The sequence below is a fragment of the Mustela erminea genome, chromosome 19, assembly GCF_009829155.1.
Source record: "Mustela erminea isolate mMusErm1 chromosome 19, mMusErm1.Pri, whole genome shotgun sequence".
Lineage (NCBI taxonomy): Eukaryota > Metazoa > Chordata > Mammalia > Carnivora > Mustelidae > Mustela > Mustela erminea.
This window is the reverse complement of record NC_045632.1, coordinates 46,699,314-46,727,228: the sequence shown is the minus strand read 5'-3', so window position 1 is coordinate 46,727,228 and position 27,915 is coordinate 46,699,314. Positions and strand designations below refer to the sequence as shown.

Below are 27,915 nucleotides of genomic sequence, written 5' to 3'. Positions count from 1 at the left end.
CGGCATTGGAGGTGGCTCTAGTCCATGGTCATATTCCAGCTCTCCCAGGTGGAGTATGCTGAGATGTCTGTGTCTTGGTCAACAGGCTGCATGTACTGCATCTTCCTCGTACTGTGGGCTTTGGGCTGATGACCCTCTTTCATTCTCCAAGGATGCTCCCAATGCAGAAAGAGACACACACACATGGCAGATTGGTCTCAGGCCGTCTCTTCTTAGGCCCGCCTTAACATTTCTGCATTTTGCCTAGAAAGGCATTGAGAGAAAGGGTATAGGATCCTAATTAAGATCTTGCTCACTTTTCTGCCCCCCATTTCTGGTATTGATCAAAAGTATCTTTTGCCCCTGGTTTGCTAAGCCTATCTGGGATTCTATTGTTTCCCTGACTCTTGCCCTCCTAATCAATCTCATCAGGGTCTAATTCTCTTGCTTATGCCCAAATTCCCCTCTCCTTCCCTTTTCCTAACTCAGAAAGGCTTTGTTTAGTTTTTGGGAGAGGAAAGAAAAAGAGTATAAGTGAATGAATTTGATGAAGTCTAGGTTGAGTGAGCAGGATGGGAAACACGTGTTAGGGTTTCATACACCATTTACCTACATGAGGTTACACTAATGCCATAACCACAGACTGCTCATACTGGCTCTCTTCCCAAGGAACTGGTAACCAACTGCCTGGGTGTAGGGATGGACTACTAGCCTTAGAAAAAATGAGCTAATGTTTATAAGAGAAATAAGAACTGGGGATGGAATGTACAACATGATGACTATAGTTATCACTGTTGTAGTCTATTTGAAAGTTGAGAGTAAATCCTAAGAGTTTTCATCACAAGGAAAAAAAGCATTTTTTTTTTGGTATCTATATGAAATCTTAACTATGCTTATTATGATAATCATTTCACAATATATGTAAATCAAGTCATTATGCTGTACACATTAAGCTTATACAGTGCTGTTTGTCAATTATATCTCAGTAACACTGGAAACAAATTTAGGAGATAAAGTTAAAATTTTCCCTGAGGGTTAATCAAAACCAGTAGGTTTACCTACACTCAGCCATAAGTTGTTCCTTCATAAGTTATTATTGGGTTTTAGAATTTTCTCCAATGTTCTACCCCCTACCAATGAAAAAGGTGTGATCAATTCCAGGGCTCTTAATTCTTAAAATAATGAGAGGATGTTCAATGCTTCCTCTATTTTAAAAATATATGAAGGGCACCTGGGTGGCTCAGTGTTAAGCCTCTGCCTTCGGCTCAGGTCATATGATCCCAGGGTCCTGGGATCAGGCCGCATTGGGCTCTCTGCTCAGTGGGGAGCCTGCTTTCCCCCTCCCCCTCACCTGCCCTTCTGCCCACTTGTGATCTCTGTCAAATAAATAAATAAATAAATAAATAAAATTAAAAAAAATATGTGCGCACCATGAATTTATAGGGATGCTCCTTGTATAATAAATTATTCCTACCCAGAATGCATGGATGGAGCTATATTGTGCAGAAGTTTAGCATGAACAGGGTCTATTCTTTGGGTCCAAAATCAGTTCTTTTTTTTTTTTTTAAAGATTTTACTTGTATATTTGACAGAGAGAAAGATCACAAGTAGGCAGAGAGGCAGGCAGAGAGAGAGGGGGAAGCAGGCTTCCTGTTGAGCAGAGAGCCTGATGCAGGGCTCGATCCCAGGATCCTGAGATCATGACCTGAACCGAAGGCAGCGGCTTAACCCACTGAGCCACCCAGGCGCCCTCCAAACTCAGTTCTAAAAGAGAAATTCCTTAATCATGTAGGGCATATCTGATAGGGGAAGGTGGAAGGGGGAGATGACACTAGAGATGATTTTGCCAGGGTTTGGGGTTCTGGACCATAACTTAATGAATAGGAACTTGACACCAAGGTCTCTGATCGGGTTATTGTCCAACCCTAGGACCGAGGCTTTTCTGGAGAGGAAGCATGGCTAGTTGGGTCTTCCCAGAAGGAGACTTTGTAATGGTGGAAGAAATGAGGGTCCAGGAGGAACACGAGCAGGGTTTCCAGGATTTATCAGCCTCATTGTCACAGGTGAAATTCTCTCCCCATGACTATCTTCTTTGATACTTTTCACAGAGGCTATCAATCACCTGTTCCAGCATCCATACTCCTTGTCTTCCTTTGTAACAGAGCCTTACTTTTATTGGGGTGTCCATGTGCTCATCTCAAAGGCTATGAAATGAAGAAAGGGGGAAAAAAAAGAGACAAACCAAAACACAGACTCGTATCCATAGAGAACAAACAGACGGTTACTAGACGAGAGGTGGATGGAGGGATGGGTGAAATTGGTGAAGGGGCACCTGGGTGGCTTAGTTGGTTGAGCAACTGACTTTTGGTTTTGGCTCAGGTCGTGATCGCATGGGTCCTGGAATAGGGCCCTGCTTGGGGCTGCTGCCTCCACCCTGCATCAGGCCCCATGGGGCTCCCTGCTCACTAGGGTATTGGCTTGAAAGACTGTCTCTCTCTACCCCTCCCCTCACTCTCATGCACATGCTCTCCCTCTCAAATAAATAAATAAATCTTAAAAAAAAAAAAAAAAGAGTACACTTACCTTAATGAGCACTGAGTAATATATGGAGTTGTTGAATCACTATATTATACGCTTGAAACTAATATAACACTGTATGTTTACTACACTGGAATTAAAATAAAATAAAAATAAATAAATAGAAGACTAACTACCTCAGCCTCTCCTGTAGCTAGCTTGTTATGGCTGCACATCTAAGTTTTGGTCACTGAGATGTACAAGGAAATACTGTGGGAACCTTCCAGAAAATCTTCTTAGTTAGTAGTAGTGTACAGCTCTTCATTCTTTCCTCCTTCCCGATGATTTAGAATGCTGATTTAACCCAACAACCATTTGGAACCGGAGAAGATGCTCATAGAGACAAAACAGAAAGAGCCTAAGCCCCTGAATGCTGTGGAACCACCATTCAGAGACAAATTTCTATCTTAAGTCTCTGTTATTTTTTTGTTTCATGCAGCTGAATCTAATGCAAATAAATAGACAAAGTATCCTTATGTTCTTCTCAGAGACACCTTTTGACAACTCCCCATTTTTAGCATCTCAACAAGCTGCTTCTACCATACATTTTAGAACCCCTGTTCCATTGTGAACAGATATTTTTCTCAAATGCCTCTTCCTTTCCTTGACACTTGACTTGGGTTTCTCTTGATACATCAACTCTTTGCTTTCACTCTTTCTCTTTCTCCACTTTCTGTATGGAGTAGGGAGACCCAGAGTGGAGATCTGCCTACTGACACCAGCAATATTCCCATGCCATTTAGTAAAGTTTTCTCTGTTGAAGCACACACTCCTCTCATCTTGGTTGCCACTCGACTGACTGACATGGCAAGCACTCCCCCACTGGATTGTTCAGCATCTTTCCTTTTAAATGAGAAATCTTTCTGCCTGTCCAAAAATCACACCTTCAAGACTCAGCTCAGCTGCCATTTCTGTCATCTTCCCTCCAGCCACATGCACTAGGAACATTTGTACGGCAACTACTCTATGTCAGGCACAGTTATAAACATAAAATAACAGAATTAATCCTCACACCAGCCTTGCCAGGTAGGTAGCGCCTCATATGCTTACAGCACTTTATCTACAATTCTTTTAACACACCGCCACCTTCCTTTATTATGGTTATTTGTGATTTGCTTTGTCTTCCCACAGAGCTAACAGCGGTCTACTCTTGTGAAAAACTGGGAACGTACAGACCTATCTGAAATAATTTTAGATTTCCAGAAAAGCTGCAAAAATAGTCTAGAGTTCCTATATACCCTTTCTCCAACTTTCCAATGTTAGCATCAGTATGACATAATGTTAGTATGTCTTGTTATTGATGATGTTAACACTGGTCATTTGGTTATGCTACTGTTTATTGAGTTTATCCACTATGCAGTTATACTATTTTCTCCATTATAATTAATAACGTCTTAAGATGGGGGGGGGAGATACTTTGAGGACATATAAATATCCTGGGTTTTTTTTTCCTGAAACTCTCACCTACTATTTTTAGCAAGGTGCATCCTGCTTGCAACAATTATTGCTGCAATGTCCTAATGGGGATTTTTTAATTTCCTTTACTCCTTCTACATTTATTCACTGGAATTCTTCATTAGGAAGAGCTGCCCCTTCTCTCCCATTTAATTATTTATTTATTTGCAGCAGTATGAACTCATGGCTATCTATTTTATTCCATGGGTTATAATTTAATATCATCGTTTATTTTGTTGCTCAAATGTTCCAACTTTGGCCACTGGGAGCTCTTTCAGTTTGGTTCCCATATATATATTTTTTCCTTTTTAAGGACTTACTTATTTATTTGAGAGAGAGAGACAGAGAACGCACATGGGGTGGGGGGGAAGGAGGGGCAGAGGGAGAAGGAGAGAGGGATCTTAGGCGGACTCCCTGCTGAGATGGAACCAGACTTAGGTTTCCATTTCAGGACCCTGAAAACATGATCTCAGCCAAAATTAACAATTGGCTGCTTAACAGACTGAGCCACCCAGGTGCCCCCTGGGTCATTTCAACAAGCCCCCAAACTTTCTGGAGTACTTCCTTACTTTTTTGGCCAAGATGCTCCAGACTCATCTTTTTGCTTCCTTGCCCCAGCCTATTTATGGAGTCACGGTTCACATTTTGATTCCAGTTATGTGAGCCTGGGCAAGTTACCTTTTCTGAGTCTCAGTTTTCTCCCTTGGAAAAAACTGGAGTAACAGTACTTACCCTATAGGGTTGTTGTGGGGATTTAAAAAATTATACATATATAACAGGGGTAATATTTTTTAAAAAAAGTAATGCTCTGTTCTCCTTTGCCCTTTCTAGTATCGAATCTGCTTTTTGAGTTGTCCTAGTCTGTCTTATTCCTGGCACTATGCAACCAGATTCTTGCCTTGAGAAAGGATTTTCTGAATTCCTTACCTTCTCCACCCCATGTTAGCCCCGTCTACCTTCTCCCAGATTTCTAAGTGTTCAATGAAAAAACCAAGGCCTTTTGGAAGCAATGTTTTTAGCTGGCATTTGCTTGGATGCCTTCTTTCCAGCAGGAGAGGGGTTAAATAGTTTGGGATAACTTCAGCACGGAACTGCCAAGTCTCTTAGGTTCAGCTCAGCAATCAAACTGCATAACCTAATAGAGCCCCTGGTGCTACGGGAAACACAAGACACTGATTTATATTTTAATATCAGTAATTTCCACAAGAGCAACATTTCTAAGTGTCATTTTACAATTTCTGTCAAATGCCAGCTCAGTTTTTCTTAATTCTGTTTATTGTGTCTGAATTTGCAACCTCATCCGCAATGCAGATTCTTGGCTCCCAGGAGAAAAGAGCATTTTCATCTTTCTCTGGAATGGGCGGGATGGGGATGGAAGCAGAAACAGGCCTATAAAATAATTGGAACTGTAAATGAAGTACTGTTTATTAAGAACGGTTAGGAAGTACTTTTAGTTAAAAAGAAGCAGGGTATGTGTTTGGGGGGCAAACAGTATGGAACAAAATGAAAGGGGAAAAAAAAAAAAAAGAAAAAGAACACACAAAAGTTGGTGCTTGAGATCCAAACTGGAATTGTTTCTTCCAGAATGGAGGACTGTTCTGTACACTGCAAAACTGAGAAGAGGGAACCAATATGGGGAATCTCTGACCACATTTACTGTAAGTAAGGTGCTTGCAATGACCATTAGCACTGCAGCAGTTTATAAAGTGCTTTGGGATCCTTAAGGATCAAAGGTGCGTGACTACATAAATGCCAGATGTTGCCATTAGGACGAAGGAGCCTGGTTCTCTCCTGTGTTCTTTGAACATCTCATAAAAGTAAGAACAAAGCTGGTGCTGTTGGCACCAAACCACATCAACTCGGCGTGCTGACGGGGCAGGAGTGCTTCCTGAGGCTCCGGGCTGCAGATGTGTGCCCTTGAACACCCAGCGTCGTCCACCCGATCCCTGCAGGCCTGCAGCTCCGGTTTCTACATCAGTCCTTTTCCAGACCCTAACGAGCAACCTCCTGTACGAGCACGACACAATGCTCCTCTTTGAGGCCTGAAATTTAGCTTTGGCTGGAGAGGATCTCTCCTTTTCTTGTTACAGAAAGCCAGCCAAGGGTCTGAAGCAGGCACCCGTTAACCGTGAAGCTTCTTGTGAGGCCACTCAGCGCCTTTCCCAAACAGGAATGTTGTTGTCTCTATAAACCTTTTCTCCGAAGCCACAGCTCCCTTGAGGTCTGAGCAAGTCCCAGACCATTGGCTAAGACCTCATGCTTTTCGCCAGCATCCTTCAGTTTCATACACTCCAAATCCAACATCATGTCTCATTGCCAAACCTCTGGCAGAAGCCGTGTTGAGTTTCTCTGTGGAGCTATCGACCACATTGACTGAAGCGGCAGCAACGTGTTTCTCCCCGTCCGAAAGGGTAAAAATAACAGGAACAAGTTGTCGGAAATGAAATTTCAATTCATCCACGCCCTTTCTACACTTCTGCTGCGACTCCCAAGCAGGGATCAATAGTGTTTAGACAGCCAAGGAGATTTTTTCCCCTCTTAAAGCACCAGATCAATAGTGGAAAAAAAAAAAAAAGGAAGAAGAAAAAAAAAGAAAAAAAAAATCCTCCAGCCCTCTGTCTGTGTTGTAGTAAATGTGAACAAATCAGAGGCCTTTGGCTAAACGGATTGACTGAAGGCAGGAGCACTCCAGCGCTTTGTAACTGAGAGTGCATCAGCCGCACAAGGGGCATGGAGGGGAGGAAAGCCGTGAGGCTTGGTGAGCCCCAGCGCTCCCCTGGTTCCGGGAACAAGGAGGATGTAAAGGGAATTTCTGTCTCCAAAACAAAGGGAAGGAATGAAACTTTGATGGGTGTGTTGTAGCACGTGCGCGTGACTTTTCAAAACATTGGAAATACCCAGTTGGGACCATTTATGGAAGTGCATTTTGTGGGAAGACATTTTGGGCCATGGGGTACTCCCCGCTTCTCCACTTTATCTTTTGCTTTTTGTTTTACTTTTTAATATCTTACTTAATTATTTTTTACAGGGGGGAAGGGGCAGAAGGAGAGGTAGAGAGAGAATCCTAAGCAGTCTCCATGCCCAGAACCAGCCTGGATGCAGGGGTTGAACCCACAACCCTGAGATCATGACCTGAGTGGAAATCAAGAGTCTGATGCTTAACCAACTGAGCCATCCAGGCCCCCCATCTTTTGCTTTTTAAATGTTTATTTATTTTTTAAATCAAAATGCTCAGCTATGTATGGCTTTTCTTGTTACTTCATGAGGTGGTTTTTTATTTCCCCCCCAAAAGCTGTCCAGCTCTCAGATATGTCCACCTGGAAAGATCCTGAAGGCTGAATTTCTGCCAGAGGTAATTTCTTCCACTCACCTGGTTGCCTCCTTTGTCCTCAGTGATCTCTGAGGCCTATTCTAGCTCATCCTCTTAATCCCATTATTCATGAGAGAGAGAAACTGGGTCAAAGCTCAGTTTTGATTTTCCTCAAATGATTTACCCACGAGCAACTTCTCCTCCCACTATGACAGTTTCTGTATTTTATTACATCCCTTTCTCCCCCATCAGAGACAATACAGTGTGAAGATATTCACGTGGATAGTTTAGTTGTAAGAGTGACTTCCAAATCTGGTCCTTCTGCTTCAAGAAGCAGGTAACCAGCGGATTGCTGCTGTAATTATGGTATGAGAAGCTGAAGACTGCTGAAGTGGGTTGTCACAAAGCAGTTTCTTAATTTTACTTGGAAAAGCCAAGTGAAGGACTCAAAAGCCTGCCACATATCTGGTGCTACTTTGTGGAACTAAAAATTATTCATGTTGTAAAACCCAAAGATGAACTCTTATGAACATGTGTATATCAGCCTTTGTTACAAAAGATTTACTATTCTTATGATTATTGCATTAATTTCTGCAATGAATTAAGATTCCCCTTGAAACAAAGCATTGGTTAAAGCTAGTATAGAGGCATATAAAAGCCATAGCAAGTCAACCTGTACTAGTTGAGATAATATAGCCTTTTGTAGTAGGTTTAGTTAAATAAATGTCTATAATCATAGATAAAAGAAATGATTCTTACCGATTATGTTATAAACAGAAGCTTCTCTGGAGTCACTTGCTGTCTTTTATGAGCCCATATTTTAAACCAGACCTGTTCTGGTTACAGGTACATTCACTGGCATATCTCAAAGGTATCCTAGGAGAGAGAGATACACCTCAGTCACTTCACATAGGCAAGAGTTCAGGTGATAGTAGAAAAAGTCCCTCTCAATGGATATTTCTAAGAGAAATAGAGACTATAAATATTAATTTATTCAGTAATTAAAAAGTGCAAAGAAGCCAGTATGCATTAGGTGAAGCAGAGATGAGCAATGACAAATGTAACTACAAGAGTACTGGAACCATAAAATAGCTCCTTCCCTCCCGTAGGGGCTTCACGCAGTGAGGGGCCCAGTGACTGCAACCTCTCCCTTCCTAATGATTCTTCTTATTAGCATTTTAAAAGTTTAAGCATTTGAATATATAATGTAGTCAAGCGGTTCCAAAGTGTGAAAAGGGATTGGTCTGGGTTTCCATTTGCCCCTTACTACTGCTACTACTGCTACTACTGCTACTACTACTTACTTCTTCTTCTTCCTCTTTCTCCTTTTCCCTTCTTTCTCCCTCCTTCTCCTTCTCCTTCTTCTTATTCGAAGGGAGGTGGGAGGGACAGTGGAGAGGGACACAGAGAGAGTCTTCAGCAGGCTTCCATGCCCAGTGCAGAGCCTGATCTCACAACCCTGAGATCCTGGCCTGGAGTGAAGTCAAGAATCAGATGCTTAACCTACTGAGCCACCCAGGCACCCCTGCCCCTTCTAGACTCTACCTCTTCTGCTTTGGCCCAGTGAGGTGCACCTGTGGGCCTATCAAGCTGCTCACTTGCCCTCTGGCCTCTGGTTGGCTTGGTGGATATGCAGCACCAGCAGGGGGAGCAGAGGGAGGGAGGGCTGTGCCCTATTTGCACATATGACCTCAGATCTGACCCTGGTAGCTCCCCAGCAGTGACTGAGTCTGGGGTCACACCTCTGTCAGGGTCCTTCTAAACAGCTGCTCCGTTACCCATTTCAGTTTAGGTTTGCTCCATCCTTGGCCCTTGAGGTCTGGGAATGGTCAAGGCCTGCTCTTACTCTGCCTGGGCATTGCATGATAACATGTAGCTTCCTTATACCCTGTCCATGCCTTTATATACGGTTTCCTGAGAAAACATTCCACTAATTACTCAACTTGAGCATGCCATCTGCTTCCTGCTGGGACCCTGATTAATTAGGTAAACAGTGGAATGTCCCATTAGCTGGAGACTTAGTTGTATTAGTTTCCTAGGGTTGGTGTAACAAAGTATTAGAAAATAGGTGGTTAATAGTAGAAATTATTTGTCTCATAGTTCTGAAGGCTGGGAGTCTGAGATCAAGGTGTGGGCACAGTTGGTTCCTTCTGAGAAAGACTGGGAGGGAGAGTCTGTTCTGTGTCTCTCACCTAGCTTCTGGAGGTTTGCCTACACCCCTCCCATCTCAGACTTCATTTTCACATGGTGCTCTCTCTGTGTGCCTGTCCGTCTCCAAATTCCCCTTTTATAAGAACACCAGTCATATTGGATTAGGGAACCATCCTACTCCAGCACGACCTCATCTTAACTAATTACATCTGCAATGACTCTATTTCCAAATAAGGTCACATTTTCCTAAGGCTTAGGACTTCAACATATGAATTTTGGGGGACACAATTCAACCCATGACAGCATTTAAATATGCTCAAGTGTCTTCTATTATGCTTAAAAAAAAAAAAAAAACAAAAACCAACAACCCTCTCCTGACCTCCACCTATTGTCTGCTCTCTCCTCCCCCCATTACTCCCCACGATGAATAAATTGTTTGCATTTGCTGTCTCTTTATTTTTCCTCCACCCCCTTCTCCTACCTCCATCCCCACCTAGTGGCAGCAACTCCGACTGGCCGAGGTCAAACTTTTGTCAGATCCAATGGGCTTTTTTTGGGTCTTAATTGTATTTGACAAACTTGACACCAGTGGCTACTTCCAGCTTCTAGAAACACTTTCTGTCCTTGGATTCTGAGAACCGCTTAGTTTTCTGAGAACTGCTTTTCTGACTGCTCCTCAATTTTTTTTTTCGCAAGTAAAGTACTTCTTATGCCCTGAAATTGTCCTCAAGACTCTCCCTTGTCTTGTCCTCGTTCTCATATCCTCTCTGATCTGTTCTCTCCCTTGTCCTGATATCAGTTACTGTTTATCTGAGATTGCTCCCAGAACAAAATCTCTAGCACAGATCTCGATTTGGAGCTCCAGACCTATATGTGCAACTGCTGTCTAGAGAGCTATTCTTGATTATTCCACAGATTTCCGTAGTTCAGCATCTCCAAAACTAAGCTTATAATCCTCTGCTCCAAACCTGTTACTCCTTCCGTGTCACCTATTTTATTTACTTAACAAACATATGAGGCGTTTATTATGTGCCAGCACTATTCTGAGCACATCACCATTAACTCATGTAATCTGCATGATGACTCTATGGATAGGTATTCTGGGTATCTTCATTATAGGTAAGAAAATGAGGCACAGAGAGATTAAGTAACTTACCCAAGGCTACACAGCAGTAAGGGGTAAAGCAGGGATTCAAACCCAGGTAGTCCAACTCTGCAGTACCTGGAGTCTGTGCTCTGAACCACTGTTACAAGTTGCCTCAGTGAAAGGTACCACAACTTATTCCATCTGTTCAAGCCCAGAAATGCAAGCACCATCTTGAATCTTCTCTCTCTCCTTCCCTCCCTCTTTCCCCCTCTCTCTCTTACCAACTCCCAGCTCTCTTATCCCACCACTCACCAAGTCCTACCTGTTGTATCTTTTAAATAAATCTTTTAATTGGCCCTCTTCTCTTCATCCCCAATGACCCTGCCTATTCCCCAGCAAGTAGAGATATGATCTTGTCATTTACTTGCTTAAAACCTTTCAATAATTCTCTACTGTTCTCATGATAGGAAGATTCTTAAAATGGTTTATAAGGCCCTCCTTGACCTGTGTCCTGCTTTCCTGACCCTCCCTGCCCTTCTTTGTATTCCCCACTGTAGCTTTGTTGACCTATGCTTAGTTTCTCAGACATACCCTGAATCTTTTGCCCATCTGCTTGAGTTATATGTATCATTATATTTCTCTCCTCCCATCATCTTTGGGCTAACTTCAGCTGGTGCCTCAAGACTCAAGGTAAATATAACTTTGTCTACAAAGTCTTCTCTGGTTCCCAAAGCCTGGGTGTTTTCTCCAAGCATGTGGTCCCACTCTTAGCCCCTGAACATCCCTAACAAGGCAGCCATTACACAATATTAGAATTGGAAGTGTACTTGTCTGTATTTCCTTCTATACTATAAACTCCAAGGGTCAAGAGACTGTATTTTTCTTGTTTACCATCTTAACTCAAGCGAGTAGACAAATACCTGGCACAGAGTAGATGCTCAGTAATATTTACTGAAAGAATAAAGAGTCAACTAACTACTTTATAGTGAGAACTCACTATCATGGGAGCTGGAACACGTGCAGTCCATACATGTATGGACATACATGCATACCCTCTCTGACTAACATCAGAAACATCAGAAACCAAATAGGTTTGGGATGACAGAATCAGAACTAAGGACACTTCAAGAGTATAGTGTTGAATGGCAACTGGCCAGGATAACATCATGTAAACGTCTCAGATAGCAAAGACAGATAGTAACTGTCTCCAGTACCAATGGGACCGGTACTGTCAATCTGTTGGCCTAAGTTCCCTATGTCCTAGACATCCCTCCTAGACATCTGGAGGGGTCCAGACATCATTCCTTCTGGGACTATGTTTTTCTCCCCATTCTGCATCATGAGATTGATAACTCTTTCCTTAAGTAGGATACTCTGGTACAGTCAGGTCATCAGAGCTAATCTGTCTCTCTAAGGCGACTCTGGGTATGGTTCAAGCTCTTTTAGAACAATCTTTCTCTCATTTACAAGTTCCAGGGGAAGCCCCCTTGTAATCCACTATGAATTGGCAGACTATCCTAAAGGGTTACTGTAATTCAGAGGTGTACTTGATCACTTTCCTTTGGAACAATCAAAAAAGACTTTCTGGAGGTGGTATGTTTGGTCTTACCTTTAACTCTGATAAGGGCAGATGGGCTGTATTCTGGGATACCAGGGAGAAATGAGAACTTCTAACTAGAGCTAGAAAAGCGGGAGGGCAGTGTTGTGAAAAGCTTCAGATGCTAGAATGCAGTCTGGAATTTATTTAGAAACAATGAGGAGGCAACAGGGAGCAACAGGGAGGCAACTTTGAGTAGGGGAGTAACATCTCAAGAATTGCTTCAGGGAGATTAGCCTGGTCTCTGTGTATAGGAGACAGGGTGGACAAAGGTATGAAGAAGAGAAGGCCCAGAGAGCTAGACAAGAACTAGGAGATGACTATTCTCAAATAAAAACAGCCAGCTGAACAGAGGAGATAGATACGAAATCTGTTTCTGTAATTTGTCACTACAATAGTATAATATTATACCCAAATATATAAACACATCATACTGGAGTTTATTAAACACCAATAAAAGCAAACAAATAAAAGAACTTCATTTCTAAAGAAATATTTACTAAATGAAGCCTGGCCAAGGGTGAGATTTAAAATTGCACCATTGGGACAATACTGTATTTCTTGAGTGGTTTATTTTTTTCAGTCACTGGGTGAGTCTACAGATTAGATCTGCTTATAGTGGGCTCCAAGAACTGTCCACACTCTACTGGGTTAGGTTAAAGTAGTTTGAGATACTAGTTAAGTAATGGAGAGTTGGATAACTTTTCGATCTACACAACTTCTGTTGTAGTGGGATCCGTCCTGTACCCTGTAGGATTATTTGCCCAACATTTCACTTATAACCCTAAAGGGTTGAGGTGAGGTGAAGGTAGGGTTGATTTTGGATGGGGGCGGGGAGTAGGGAGTGGGCAGGTAGACTACTTACATCAAACCCATTTGTATTTTGGTCTTTTTCCTGTAGCCATTCTCCCGTGATCCAGTTGTGGAGGGAAGGGAGAGTGAGGTGGTTACATATGGGCGCTGCTATTGTTATGTTGGAAAATACTTTTTGATGAACAGTCATTTCCTTCCACTGCCAGAGGGTGTTGATAATGAGCAAATTACCTTTTACTCCCTCTGGTGTGGATGTGAAATTGGCTGTTAATAGAGTTGCTAATGCTACCAGGTTAGCATGTGATTGTTCTATTTTAAGCCAATTTAAGGTATATTTGGGGAGTAGCCAATCAGACATCTTGCTAAGAATATGGGCCCAACTGCAGCATTTAATATCAAGAAACCTGCCTCACCCACAGATGTGGCTGTGAGCGGAAAGTGCTGAACATGCTGTCATTAATATGAAATGTTTTAATACAATGTCTTTTTTTCCTTTGGTACAAGAATGGTCTCATTAGGCAAATACCAAATGTTTGCAACATAGGATGGGACCCATTTCAAACCCCAATAATATAGAATGCTACCAGCCAATGATGTACTTTGTTTAATCTAACAATGGGTTAATATCGGTCATTTCATTACTGCTTGTTATGCAGTGAAAGCTTACTAGAAAATGAAATGTTCAGAAATTAGTTGAAAGGAACAGAAAAGGTGAGAGATTTTTACCGAGTTATATGCTCGATTGGGCTAATTAAAGGCACAGATGCATTAGTAGGTTATGGGAACATCTTTGATTTCTAAAGATGCTTGCCTAGAGGGGGAGGGTGTATTCTATCTTACATGGCATTGTGAGCCTCAAGGGAATGGAGCACAGCTTTTCTCTCCTACATTCTCCCTGACCCTCCCCCTATAGCACCCAGCACCACCGGGCCCCTGGGGGCTGAACTGAGTGTATTACTTGGGGGAATTTTCTTGATTAAATAGGATATTCTTGAACAAAGCACTGTTGATTTGTGATTTTTGTGTTTTATTGGATTTTCTTGTTTAAAATGTAAAGCTCATTAACTACACACAAAGGAGGAAACAGGTATGAAGGATGGAAAATAAAACTCAACTGATGTGATACAGAAAGGTACTGTGTGTGCCATTCTGGTTTGGATTAATCGGGCTTGGCACTACTATGCCTTTTGTCACCTGATCAGTTTACAGGGCTGAAGAAAGGAGGGGAATGGAAAGTGCTCGTGCCTAATAATACCCCACCCTCACCCCTGCCAAAATTCCTCCCAAGGAAATTCTAGGCTCATGATCTCTGAGTTGCTATAAAGATCGGTAGCTGTGGAAAACTCATCGTCTCTGATCTTCCGCTTACTCAAAAAATATTTGCTGAGAGCTGCCTTGTGCGAGGCTGGAATCCAAAAGTGACTGGGACAGGGTCCCTGACCGGGAGCTCAGAGTAGAAGGAGACACTTATCTAACAACAATGTATAGTGATAAGTAGACTGGTGAGGGGTGATTAAAGGCTTCAGCATTTGGAAAATACTTTTGGAGTTGACTTTTCTCCTCCAAACACACATGGTCCTGTGTTTCACGCACTACTCTAAAGACTTTAAAAATATTAACTCATTGGTGCACTTGGGTGGCTCAGTTGATTAAGCGTCTGACTCTTGATTTGAGCTCAGGTTATGATCTCAGGGTGGCAGGATGAAGCACAGCATTGGGCTCTGCGCCTAGCGGGGGAGCCTGTTTAGTTTCTCTCATTCTCTCTCCCTCTACCTGTGCTCGCTCTCTCTCTCAAATAAATGAATAAATCTTTAAAAAATTAATTCATTAATTCTCATAATAATTTTTGGATGCAGCTACTATTATCTTACGCTATAGTTGAGGAAGTTAAGGAGTAACTTGCCCAAGGTTGCATGGCTCATCAGTGCAGAGTCAAGATTTGAACCCCCATCGTCTGGTTCCAGATTCCATGCCCTCCATCACTACATGTTGCTTCCTTTTAAGCCTAGACCCTGGAAGATGAGTGGGATTTAGGAAGAGGAGAGGGGGGAATGTGTGATGTAAGTATTCTAGGGTCAGCATTCCAGACAAAGGGAAAAGCTTGTCCAAGATCCTCTCTGTCTGATTCCATGTGGCACATGAGAAGAACTTCCAGGGGTTAGGACAGCAGGGTAAGTGGGGGTGCTGTTTGGGGTGGAAGTGCCAACACTCGAGGGATGGGAAGAGAAGGGAACTGGCTAGGAGGGTTGAGAAGGGTCTTGCAGAAAGAAAGCCAGTAAAAAGATCTCTCTAAATGGGAGAAGGCAGAGAAATGACAGTGGGGTCCATGGTGCAGCTGCTACAGAAGTTGAAGTAAGATGAGAAGATCAGGCCATTATTTTGGAGATGAGGAGGCCATTGCTGACCTTTGTGACCTTGTGGCTAGAATTAAGGACTGAAATTGTCCACAGCTGACCAGAGGTTTCTAGGAGGAGAGAGTGGTGTGAATGTTTTTCTACAAGTTTTATAGTAAAGGAAAGAGGGGAGGGAGAGAAGAAAGGGAACAGAAGGGAAGCCAGCGAGCTTAGCTAAGGATCAGAGAATGGAAAAGCAGAGAGTGAGGGGTGAGAGGCAGGTGGGGTAGGAGCAGCCTGGGCAATGAGTAAGTGTGAGGTTTGGAATTTCTCCCCCCAAACCTAAACCTGAAATTGTCGCTGGAAAACAACTTATTCTATTATTATTTTAATTAATTATTATTATTAATTGCTACTTTATTATTATTAATTATTATGATTTTTCAGGCAGTGGAACATAACATATAGAGGGTCAGATGCGATTTAACACAGGGGGCTTTATAAAACATCCTAAGCTACAAGGACTTTGAGAGAAGACTTTTGTGTCCCCAGCAGAGTGTCAGGCAGAGAGCGGGTTCTCAGAATGTGTTTGTTGAATGAATAAATGGGTTTTATTTACATTTTTATTGTGAATATTATAGAAAAAGAATATGGCACTGATTTTAAAACACTCGGAAATACAGTCATAAAAACTAACATTTTATGGACGGCAAGTCATTTTATGGAGATGTTGCAAATACATATATCTATCCTGCCTGAGGCCTTGCAGTGATAGGACCATTATAGGATTTCTCATTGGGTCATCAAAAAAGTTTCTGATCTCATATTCCTGCTACTTTACAGACAGAATCTGTATTTTAATAAAGGTAGGAAAAATAAATTGTTCTTGAAGCATAGGGTATAGTTAAAGGTGTTAAGAAAATGTAAAACAATTTTACTGGTGTCTTGACTACTAATTTGGATAAATGTTTATTCTCAAAATGTTCCAGCATTGTCTTTCTTTTTCCCGAAAGGTCAGGCATGTGCCACTAAAAATACATTTAGTACATTTGAGAATATTTTTCAAGTGATTTATTGGGGTAATGTATGGACTATTTATTTAAATATATCTCTTATTTCCAGTAATGCCACAACCTCATTAGAAGCGACTTGGCTCATTGCTTAAGCAAAATGATATTGCTATTTAGGACATCTCCTTTAAAAATAGACAATTTTCCTCTCACCATTTACCAGAATTCGGGATCTATTTTTAGAAAAGATGGGTAAGGTCATAGCCCTAAGCCTTAGGGAATTCCTCTAGAAGTTGTGTCCGTTGTACATTCTGGTTCATTTCTCTCCCTTCCTGATTCTCCAGAGTAGAGGGAATTCTCCTTCTGAGGTGGGAGGATTCCACGGAGGATGGTGGAATCCTCGGGAGAGGCTCTGTTCTATATTTTCAGTGGCAGGCACCCAGCCAGTAAAGTATGGGGCCCGGTTTTAGCAGTGAGAAATTGCTTGTGCTCTTTGGGGACATCAGAGGACTATTTGACATATTAGCTAATGAAATTTGCTAACAAGTAAGTGTGCAATGCATAATCACCTGTCTGTGGTTGACACATTTGATGCTTAGTACACCTATGCAAGTTATGAAACAGAACAATCAGGTGCTATACGTGATCCCATCGGGATCTGAAACATTTCCGGTGTGGCATCCAAGAGTTGCCTCTGTTTTGTTCTTCTGACCCCGCCTTCCGCCTCAGAGATAACGACTCCCCTAAACTTCATAATTATTATTTATCTGGTAAAAAAAATGCTTTTATCATATATGTAGGTGCCCCCCAGCAATATGTTATTTAAATTTATTGGCTTTTGAGCTTTATGAAAATTTTATCTTACTGTGTTGAACCTTTTGCAACTGGCTCTTTTCACTCAAAGTTGCTTGCCAGATTCATTCATGTGGTTGTATTGAGCTGTGGTTCATACACTTCACCACCTTGTGACAGTCTATTGTGGGGCTGTGGCACAGTTTATTTATCCTGGTTGCTGGAGATGTACCGTTAGTTGTTGTTGGGTCCTTAATTACCGCAGAGCTGGGCTGCTGTATGCATTCTTGGGCATTCTCGGGTGCTTATGCAAGTGTTTCTCCAATGTAAATGCCTGGTTCATAGGCTTGTGAAAGTTTAACTTGATAAGATAGTGCTGTGCTGTTACTCTCAATAGTTTGAATTTCCTACCCAACTTTATGAAAAATGTGTCAATGCAGGTATGGTTCAAAAAGAAAGGGAGTCACAGGTGGGCAGGCAGGCAGGAGGAAAGAAGAGAAGGGGAGAGAAAAGAGAATTCCTCCAAACTTAAACCCTGTTTAAGGCCAGGATAGAAAATATACACATTTCCTCAGGTGTTTTTTTCTATCTAATGATCCAAATTAAACTATTATAAGATGTTTAAAATGTTATTGAATTGAAAGATTAAAATATTTGTTAAATCCAGTTGGTGTGCACATTGAGGAAACTGGCATTTTCACTTATTGTTTGTGGAGTGTTAACTGCCTTCTTTCTGGAAGGTAATTTAGCAATATGGAACAAAAGTCCTAAAAAAAGGACAATGGACTTGGCAATTCCCCTTGTGGGATTTTATTCTAATGGAAGAAAAGAGTACATATACGAAGATGTTTGCTTAAGGATGTTAACTGCAGAGTTACTGATAGCAAAGAGAAAGGAGAAATAATCTAAATGTCCTGAAGTTGTTGGTTAAACAACTATGCAGCAATTTGAGATAATGGAAGCATGTGTGTATTATAGCGTGTGGGAAAAAACCCAATTATATTATATTTATATAGGCCATCCTACATACATGACCCATTCAGTTTTTATAAAAATAACTTCTATATTGGGATGCCTGGGTGGTTCAACTGGTTGAGTGTTTGACTCTTGACTTTGGCTCATGCCATGATCTCAGAGTCATGATCTCAGAGCTCTGTGTTGGGCTCTACACTGAGTATGGAGCCTGCTTGGGATTCTCTCTTTATCCCCTCGGAACCCCCCCCCCCCTCCCTTCCTCACATGCTCTCACTCTCTCTCTCTAAAAAACAAAGTAAAAAAATATAACTTTTATATTTATTTCTATGGGAAAAATTATGGAGGCAAATACATCCAACTTAGAGCAATGGGCAGGATTTGGGGTGATTATTATTATTATTGCTTATCTATTGTTTGTTTTCTTCTACAAGAATAATGTATTAATTATTTTGATTAAATTAAAGAATAATGTGTTGCGGTCTATTTATTAAAGAGAAAGTGTGGAGACTTTTGATACTGCCTGTACTCCATTATCCATCTGTGGATTATCTGTGGAAATTTTTTTAAAGAATTTATTTACTTATTTGAAAGAGAGAGGGAGAGAGAGAATGAGCACAAGCAGGGGGAGTGGGAGAGGGAGAAGCAGGCTCCCTACTGAGCAGGGAGCCTGAGGCGGGGCTTGATTCCAGGACCCCCAGATCATGACCTGAGCAGAAGACTGATGCTCAACAGACTGAGCCACCCAGGCGCCCCTCCTTAGAGATTTTTGCATCATAGGTGGGCCACTAGCATGAAGGCTTTCTTTCTCTTTTTCTCTGGAGATGTAAACTGATTTTATATCAGCTTTAAAAAACAAAAATATAACCATACAACCCCCATATGCATTCTATGGACAAAAGGTCAAATATCTGTATTGTACTTGATCATATGTCCTGGCTCATGTCCATTAGCCTGGATCATAAAACTAATACCGGCTACCCCCACACCCCCCAGGTTCTCCTCCGGGTAGTTTAATATTTCTAATCCCATTTGTCATTACAACATCCTCATGAGGTGGGGAGAGTATACAGCAGCAGGTATAATAATTATCAAGGCCTCTACTCTTGAAAACAACATTATAGTATATACTAACTAGAATTTAAATAAAAATTTGAAAAAAATGATCAAAACTGCCTATTTTTTTTTTAATTTGATATAAGACTGGTCAGATATTTTCATTTTAAAATCCCTGGTCTCTTGGAATCTTTGAAAATAATGGCCAGTAGTTCAGCAAGTTCATTAACTAATTCCCTTAAGCCTGGGGAATGCGTGTTATCTGGACCTGCTGATTTACATATTGTACCATGATTCCAAGTATTCCCTTACCTGGTTTATTTCAACATCCATATTTAAAGTCTTCATTACTTCCTAATTATCTATGCTCCCTTCCTTTATTTTTCGTGTTAAAGACCAATTTAATAGAGCAGCTTGGTATCACTGCCACTCAGAGTCATCATTAATTTCATTCGCCTTCTCATTCATTAGTCCAGCCACTTCATTGCCCACGCTTTTCCCTTCCTAGCCCATTTGCCTTGCCTTTAACCTCTTTGGTGGTATTAACTCATTCTGCCTTCTCTGCTGCTCTTACCTTTCTTTTCTTGACAGGCCTTAGAAAGAGTTTGTGCATTCACATTTTTTTTTTTTTTTTTCTGGGCTCTTCTTCATCCTTTCTCTATTTCCACAGTGGGCATTCTTCCGACCTTAGATCTTTTCAAGGTTCTTTGTCAAGGGGCTCCTTGCATTTTTTATTCAAGGCATCCTGGCCCTTTGTGGTTTAACTGTGATTTGAAAACTTTGTGCCCTTGCCTGTAGTGCTATCTGGATTTCCTAATTCACCCAAATTGGATTTCTGAAAATCCTTGAACTTGAACAAGTTCCTTAATGTTTTTAAATACAGAGATCAGGTCATATCGCCAGGGCAGTGGTGTCTCACGGTCAACAGCATCAAAGACCATTGACAGGAGGGAGAGAGTCAGCACAGATGTGAGGTCATTGTTCATGCCTTGGGCAGGATATAGACATTTTCAGACCCAAATCCATCCTCAACAAAGAAGCTAAAGTGCTGTTTGTATTCCATGTTGTTGACATTGATCTTGGTTTCCTGGGCAGAGAACACACCATGGATGGCAGGCAGCTTGCTGTTTAGAAAGACAAAATTAATAAATGCTGCTAAGAGTTTCTCTTTCTAGTTCACATTTGTTAATGCGATGAGAACAATTGTTGATTTTTACACTCATCAATTTAGATGCATCACTCCACAGTGTTCCTTCTTCCGTTTTCGATAGTGTCCATGTGTGGACATGGGGATCTGCTGGCAAATATCTGATTTTGAGACAGCTTCCCTTTGAGTTTGTGGCAGCCATAGAGTCATGCTGCTCAGGTCTCCTTTCAAGAGAGAGCCTGGCATAAGGAATGCAGCGAGCTGACAGCCTCTATCTGTGAGCATCTCCAGGGAAGCTCCTGGCCAGGGACCAGGCACAGTGCTGGTACCAGGGCCCACCTTTTCTGGCCAGTACAGGACTCCTTTGCAGATAACTTTTGCACCAGATTGCCCTGTTGGGCTGACCAAGCCCTTCTCCAGCAGCACAGCACTCGGAAGCTCTTCCTATCCCATCTTCTTTCCTTCCCCTTCTTTTCATGGAGGTCCGACCTGCACTGTGGCCGGAAGTCTCTCCCTGCCTACTCCCACTCCCTTTCCCCTTTATCTTTCAAGGGTGTTAACCGCAATAAGTGTCTTGTTTCTAACTTTATCTCAGCATCTGCTTCTTGGAGGACCTGAACTGACACAATGACCCAGCCCGCTTTAACCTTGCTAACCCCTCCTCCTTCTCTACCCAGCTGGCCTGGCGTGAGCTTAGTCATCCTCTTTTTTATGTTACTTGATGGAAAACCCAAGTGCTACACAACCACAGAATGCATGTCAGGCTAAACAAATACAGAATGGGGGGCGGTCATCACCAGTCAGGGATTATATATACTATGATTCTCACTCATTAATACGGGTAATTGATCCCTTTATAGTTGGATCAAGTTGGACAATTCCCAGGGAAAGAGCTTGTACTTAAGCCACAGGATCACTAGGTGACGCTGCTGCCCTACACAAAGGCCACAGCCTGAGCTAGGCTTGGCCAGAACCATTCTGGGCTCTGGGTCCTGCCGTTTACTTGGCTGGATAGGGGCCTACAGGTCTGTAATTCACTATGGAATCTGAAAAAGTGATTTCTGGATCCAAGAAACCAGGCTCCAGAAGAGCATGTTAAATCTCCCTCTGGCTCTTTCTCTCAGAGCGTACAGAATCTGGTGTATGTGTGTGAAGGAGTTCTCTGGAACTCTTGACTTGATTCAGCAACTGACCATGGCTGCTCTAATTTCTCCAAGTGTCCACCTTCAGCTTTGACTGCTCGCTCACCCTTTGGATCAACAGATCAACTGAAAGTTCTTCAATCCCTGCCTCCAGATCTGGGAGAACCCTCAATCTGAGTGGTCTTGACACCAACGTCTTTACCTAGAGTTCCTCAACAGAGTTGCACATCCAGGCACGGCTCACTTCTGCTAGGAGTAGGGGGCTCAGGGGCCAAATCTATGCTTGGTGCCTTCTCTGCTGAATGTAGCACACATGCCTGGATGGTTAGCGTTCTGGCTTTGGTGCTGCCATCTTTTATGCTGCCTCCCCTACCTGTTTATGTGCACAGTCAGCAATCTGTAAACATCCACCTGCCGTGTAAATCCTCATAGACAAAGCTGCTGAGTGGGACAAATATTTAACCCTTTGATTTGCCTCCACCCCAGCCCTGAACAGTTTCATCTGTTTCTCAGGCACAATCCTACCTTCTTAGAGCTGCTGGGTTGGTGCATTAGTGAAGCTGAGTTTTAAGAAGTTATTTTCTTATACGTGGGATGACTATTTCATCGCATAGAAAACACTTTTATATTTAGAGGACTGAATTCATTCATGTTTCCATTGGGGAGTCTCCAGAACAACAGCCATCAATCCATTCTTTATGTTTCTCTAATATTGCCCAATCTTTTTTTTTTTTTTTTTTTGGTCACATTTGACATCAGTAATGGTTAAGAATTTCCCAGAAGACTTCTGGCTCCGTGCCTTATATAGAGACATTACGAGTATGTCAGTGGGATAATTTTTGAAAAATAGCCCTAATATTGTTAATAGGTTCACAGTCCAAGTACAGTGCCACTCAAGTTTGCTTGATTGTAAGAATACAGATTTCCAGGCCCATCTCCTGGAGATTCTGACTGAGTAGGTCTGGGGAATACCCTTGAGAATATGTATTTTAAACAAGTAACCCAGTGATTCTTATGATCAGGAAAATTCAGAAAACCATGCCCCACTGAACAAAGTGGGTTCTAGCTATGAATCATGATTCAATTCCAATCAGACACAGCAGAAGCCACAATGTAAGAAAAAAAATCTAGAGATTTTAATAGCTCGAGAGAGAACCATCTGTGAGTCATGGGATGCCCTCACCAGGTAATTGGGCACCTAGGGTCATCACAGCCACCTGGAAACTTCTGATAGTAAAAGCACTAGGGCATCTTTTATTAGCATATTTAATGTGCTTGACTAAGGGGAGAAAGTAGAGGAAGCCAGGAGGGCTTGTTAGCAACCTCTCCCCACATAGTGGCATGGCAGAGGAACAATGCGTGCTTTCTAAGGAAGGGTTTAGTTTAACCCTTGACTGTCTTTCTCTGGGGAGAAGCCAGGGGGCGTGTACAGTCTAAACAGTCTTCATGAAAGGGCTGGGGTCCCTGTGGCCCCGTGGGCAGTGTCTGGGAGGTATACACAGAAATCTTCACAGATCTCCGTCAGGGAACACAGTTATGGCTTCTATGAGAGAGCGGTCCGCTATGGTATGTCCCAGGCTGCCCTCTCCTCTCCTGGGGTCAGCTTGAGAATATCTGGGCCCCCCAGAACATGACCCACCCAATGAGAGGGGTCCTAACCCCTTCCTCACGGCTGAGGGGTGAGTGCAGCTTTTTCCCAGCTGAGGGTTGACTAAGATAAAGCAGTGCAGACCTTAGTGGGAAGCTGCAGCTGGAACGATGAGCCTCAGAGAAGTGGAAACTTTGATTCTTAGACTCTTTCGCTTTGCACTCAGATATCACACCTGCACACAAACCACAGTAGGTAAGGTTCCAACTTGCCCCCTCTGCAACTAAGTTGGCCCACCCCATAGGGAGTTTTTTGTTTGGTGGCAACAGCTAAGTGAAAATGTAATAATCTCTTTTCGTCTGCAGATAAATCATTCTGCATTGGGGTCTACCTTTTTGTTTTCTATCCTTGAAAAGAGTCTGGGGGGTGGCTTTTTTTTTTTTTTTTGCCTTTTTCATAAATAAATATTTTAACTGGAAATTTCCAAGCATATGACAGGCCTAGAATGTGAACTTGAATGTACTGTAATAGAAATCATCAGTTGCCATGGCGACGTGTTCCAAGAGCAGATTGCACGGAGTCACATGGGCAGAGAGTGCTCAGTAATACTAACACATCAGAGAGCGAGGCCACTTAACCTCAATCGCTTCCAGCTATTGTGCAGAATGCAATTGAATTTATTCCTAATTTCTGCCAGTGCTAAGGAACAAAATTTCCCTGCAGATTTTAATCTTACTCAGGCAGCCCCAGCCAGTGCTCAGACACGGTTCCACACCAATATTCAGCCCGGCTACTCGCCCACTTTACAGCTCTATTTTCTTATTCTTATTTTTAATGATAGCTTCCCTCTCCCTGCTGGATCCCGAGCGGTCCCCCGCCCTGGGGAGATCTGCCCTCCTCCTTTCCGAATGGCTGCACGGTGTCTCGGACTCCATTCTGCTAATACAAGGAGCACAGGTTCATAATAATACTGGTGAAAAAAAATGACCGGGCTCCACTCTCAGGAATAGCTTCCCCCCCAGCCCCAAACCCGTTCTGAAATAGAATTCCCACCAGCTCTGGGCTGCACCTTGGAATGGCACCATTAACAGCCCCATCGAAAGAGGGCAAACTGGTGGATCAGTGAATAATAGAATCAAAGTGTGTATTTTCTGTCCCTGTCACAGTCCCCTCCCCCTCCACACACACACCTTACCCACCCCCACAACCAGGAGAGCAGCACAGATTAGCAGGAGGTACAACGGCCGATCACAGAACACTCATTTCAGAGCTTATCCGCTCTTATGAAGGTTGATAAATCAGAGTCTCTCATATGGACAGTCTCAAGTTAGCAGCGTCATCCATCTCCCCTGCCCCTTTTAAGTTATTTGTCTTATTCGCTTCCAAAGATGATATCAGAGATGCCAAATGAGCCTTTGTTTTCTGTGCTCTTGCTCTTCCCAGGGTGAGTTGCTGTGTTGTTGTGGGGAGCTAAGAAGCATGCTTCCGGGGCCCAGTTCTTTGTTTCCAACCCAAGGTCACCTCTCCCTGTCTGTTCAGGTGTTGTCAGCGGTCTGCCTGTGTTGTGAGACATAAGGCAGTGTCCTCCCTGGCTGAGATTTTGCATGGTCCTACTCTCCAATGACCGCTCCCTTTTACGAATGTCACTTTAAAATAGACATAAAACCTGCTTTAATAGCCAAATGAAGACAAAGCAGAGTCCAGCCCTTAGAAAGCCCAATGCTGAAGGTCAAGCAAAAGGAAACTTAAAAACATAGGGATCATATGAAAAAAAAAAAAAAAAACCAAAAAAACAAAAGGAGGGGGAGATAGTTTCTGCAGGGGCTTCCTTTAAGGGGGTGGTTTACTCTAACAAGGGGTGAAAATGTAATTGGAAATCACTTACTTAGCTAGTAACTCTGTTCTAATGCTGTGCTGCCACAGGAAACTTGCTGGGAAGTTGAGCAGAGAGGGAATGGTAGCATGGAATTAGGACAGACTGCTGGTGGTCATTGTTGACTCTATGCAGAGGGCTTGGTGGCTGTGGGGAATCTTCATGGAGCCTGCAAGAGAAAAATAGCCAGAGAGGAAATGAAGAGAGCTATTGCAAAGGATTTTATATCAGCAAGGTGACATTTAGATCTGGAAAGAGAAAACCACATGCCAAGTTGTTGGTCGCACACATGGCTCTATGCCTGTCTTGCTGTGCCGGAGCCTCTAGAAAGTCTTTGCCAAACACCTTCCCCCCACACCTGCCTGTCCATAGGGCAAGGGGGTGGGATGTCGTCAGAGAGAGCCAACCCTTTAGCTTTAATCAGGGACTTTACACTAGCCTGAACTCTCCCTGGCTAGGAGGGGAAGCCCTGTCCTTGTAACTAGCAAACTTTGCTGGTATTCACAAAACTGAACATGTTTTCTAATCAAAATGGGTTTTATTTATTCTGGAGCATCACTTCCCCACTTATCAGTTTAAAATATTTGCTGACTCTCTTGCTGGAGCTGTTCAAGCAGTTAGAACCTTGAAAGGTTCCAGGAGGATGTCTAATCTGTATCTGAGCAATGTCTCTTTAGGCAGAGTGACCTTCTGGACCCTCTACCCATACACAGGTATCCTGGGACCAGTGAGCTTCATGGCCTCCTACTGAAGAAAGATGGTGTGAGAACATCAGGAAAACGTCCAAGAATTTTATCCTTGATGAATTTCATTAAAGGGAAGGGCAATCTGTGCTATTATGCTAATACCTTCAATAGCAATTTTATTATGTTCGTTAATCTATAGTCAAGGAATAACATTATTATAGTTCTTACAGCTTTTCAAAGTACTTCCATAACTATTAGCTCATTTGAACTGCACAGCAACCCTATGATACAGGTGGGGCATATTTTACGGATAAGAAATTAGGATGTAGAAAAGTTGGGATTAGGACAAAAATCATACAGAGTAAGGATAAGATCTAGATCTCAGAATATTTGGTGCAGTGCTCTTTCCACACCATGGACAGGCTCAGGGCAAGAGCGCTGCTTTTTCTGAGGAAAATGGCCCCAAATGCCACCTTTCTATACAATTTGCTATGGTTGTATCTTAGGAAAGAACCGGTCCATAGATGAATGGATGGAGGTTGGTGTTTGAGCAGAGGACAACCATCCCTAGGTTGAGCATGAGGAGTACAAGTGCCTCTGATTCTATTCACAAGTGTGGATTCTATTCACTAGAATTTTTCAGATCAGACAGAGGCAACCCAACCCAATTCATCTTCTCTCTTGGGAATCGTGGATCCTGGTAGCAAATGAGAAGGTAGGTCTAGTTCCCCTTTGCAGGAAGCCTGCTATACAAATCTTCCTAAGAAGCAGTGGGCCTCAGAGTGAAGGTGCCATTTGAGGTTTTGATGTAGTCAAGTTGACTCTTCCAAATTATAAAGCATTGCATCTTCAGCTCTCTGGAGTAATGGAAGTACCAGACATCCCTACCCTCTGCTGTGCCTCCCACATCCAGAACCTCTTCCCTATCTTGTCCTTGGTGGTACGGGATGGGGCCAAAAATGGGTTCAGAGTCTGACGGATACATTACTTTGTGAAAAAAAAAAAAGGCCCCCAGGGTTTTAACACTGGTTTTTGAGATGGCTGGTGGGGAAAAAAAATACCATGTACTGTTGTAAGTTTCTGTGGATCCTATGAACCTCTAATGCAGAAAGTAACCAGAATGTGGCTGGATACTATTTAAATATATTAATCTATTTTGTCTTTCTCTTCCTCTTTTCCTACAAACAAGTAATTTGATTGGTCGTTGCCGTGGGGGAGACATATCACAAGGCAGGTGAAAGTCTTTCTGGCTTGCATATTACGAAAGCTTAAGTTCTTAGGAAAAATGTTCCAATGGGGGTGTTAGCTTCCCTAAAAAGGGCTTTGGAAATGCATGTCATGAGTTTTATTGGTAGCTTAAATGAATGGAAGGTACTGTCCTTATTTTGTTCTCTAGGAGCTAGAGATGCTAAGTGTCAAGAATGAATGGACGGGAGCTGTCCTACACCAAATGCCCATGGTGGCCTGTTGTCAGTTTTGGAGAGGGGATTTGGGAGCACAAGCCTAGCGTCTTGAAGAAACATAAAGGCAAGATTCCCAGCACCTAAGAGAGATTTCCTCATAGCTGGGAGGAGTGAAAGGGGAGCAGAGAGAAGAGGAAGGGGAGAAGTAGAGAAACGTCTGTGAGTTCTGACTGAAGAAGAGACTTGCTCCCTGAGACCTGACAATATGTCTACATAAGGGGCAAGACTTCAAAGTGAAGTTTATGCATGGTACATCTAGACCAGGTTTTCTCAACCTTGGCACACCTGCAATTTTGGGCCAGATAATTCTTGGTTGTGTGGCAGCATAGCAGTTTGTCTTCCATGGAATACCTATGAAGAGTTAATGTACATCTAGAATTTACCGTATCTGGTATTCTATTCCCCGTCTTTGGGAAGGCAAGACAACTGTCCACTAGTGATGGGCTCTGCTGGAAGGAATCAGCACATGTCTCAGTTGGGCATTCTCTTTCAGGCCTTGGGTCATGGCATACTGTCTGAGGAAAAGAGGAGTAGCCTGTGGGTCCCAGTTCTGTATGCTGCTGGTGATATACACAGAGACTGTCCTTTGTGGGGTCCCTGGGTGCTTTAGCTGGGTTATGGTTCTCTGTCTTCTCACTATATAGTTATTGCTTTTTTATTGTTCCACAGTCTGAGTAACTCCTTGTTCCCATCTCACCCATGGGACGGATGTGCAGAGCTCCCCAGATTACCAGAGAATCCTCATCTGTAAGTCCCTCGCTGCTTTTCCAGCTCTTTACCCAGCGTGGCTTCTGTACTGGCCTGGAAATGTCTGGTGTAAAGCTGACATTTGGCTCTGTCTTTTCAGCTCGCAGACTTTACCTTGAGAGGGTGATGAGATACTA

The 27,915-nt window shown here is 42.7% G+C and overlaps 1 protein-coding gene across 1 annotated transcript in view; it reads right to left on the bottom strand.

Moving 5' to 3' along the window:
• PMFBP1 (polyamine modulated factor 1 binding protein 1) overlaps positions 1 to 27,915 on the bottom strand; it is a 164,378-nt gene that overhangs the window by 50,729 nt on the left and 85,734 nt on the right. Inside the window, exons 3-5 of the mRNA XM_032323522.1 lie at positions 24,895 to 25,051; positions 23,154 to 23,244; positions 8,081 to 8,197 (exon numbers count right to left, since the gene is read on the bottom strand). The gene's annotated coding sequence lies outside the window, so the exon portion shown is untranslated. The remainder of the gene's footprint in view (positions 1 to 8,080; positions 8,198 to 23,153; positions 23,245 to 24,894; positions 25,052 to 27,915) is intronic.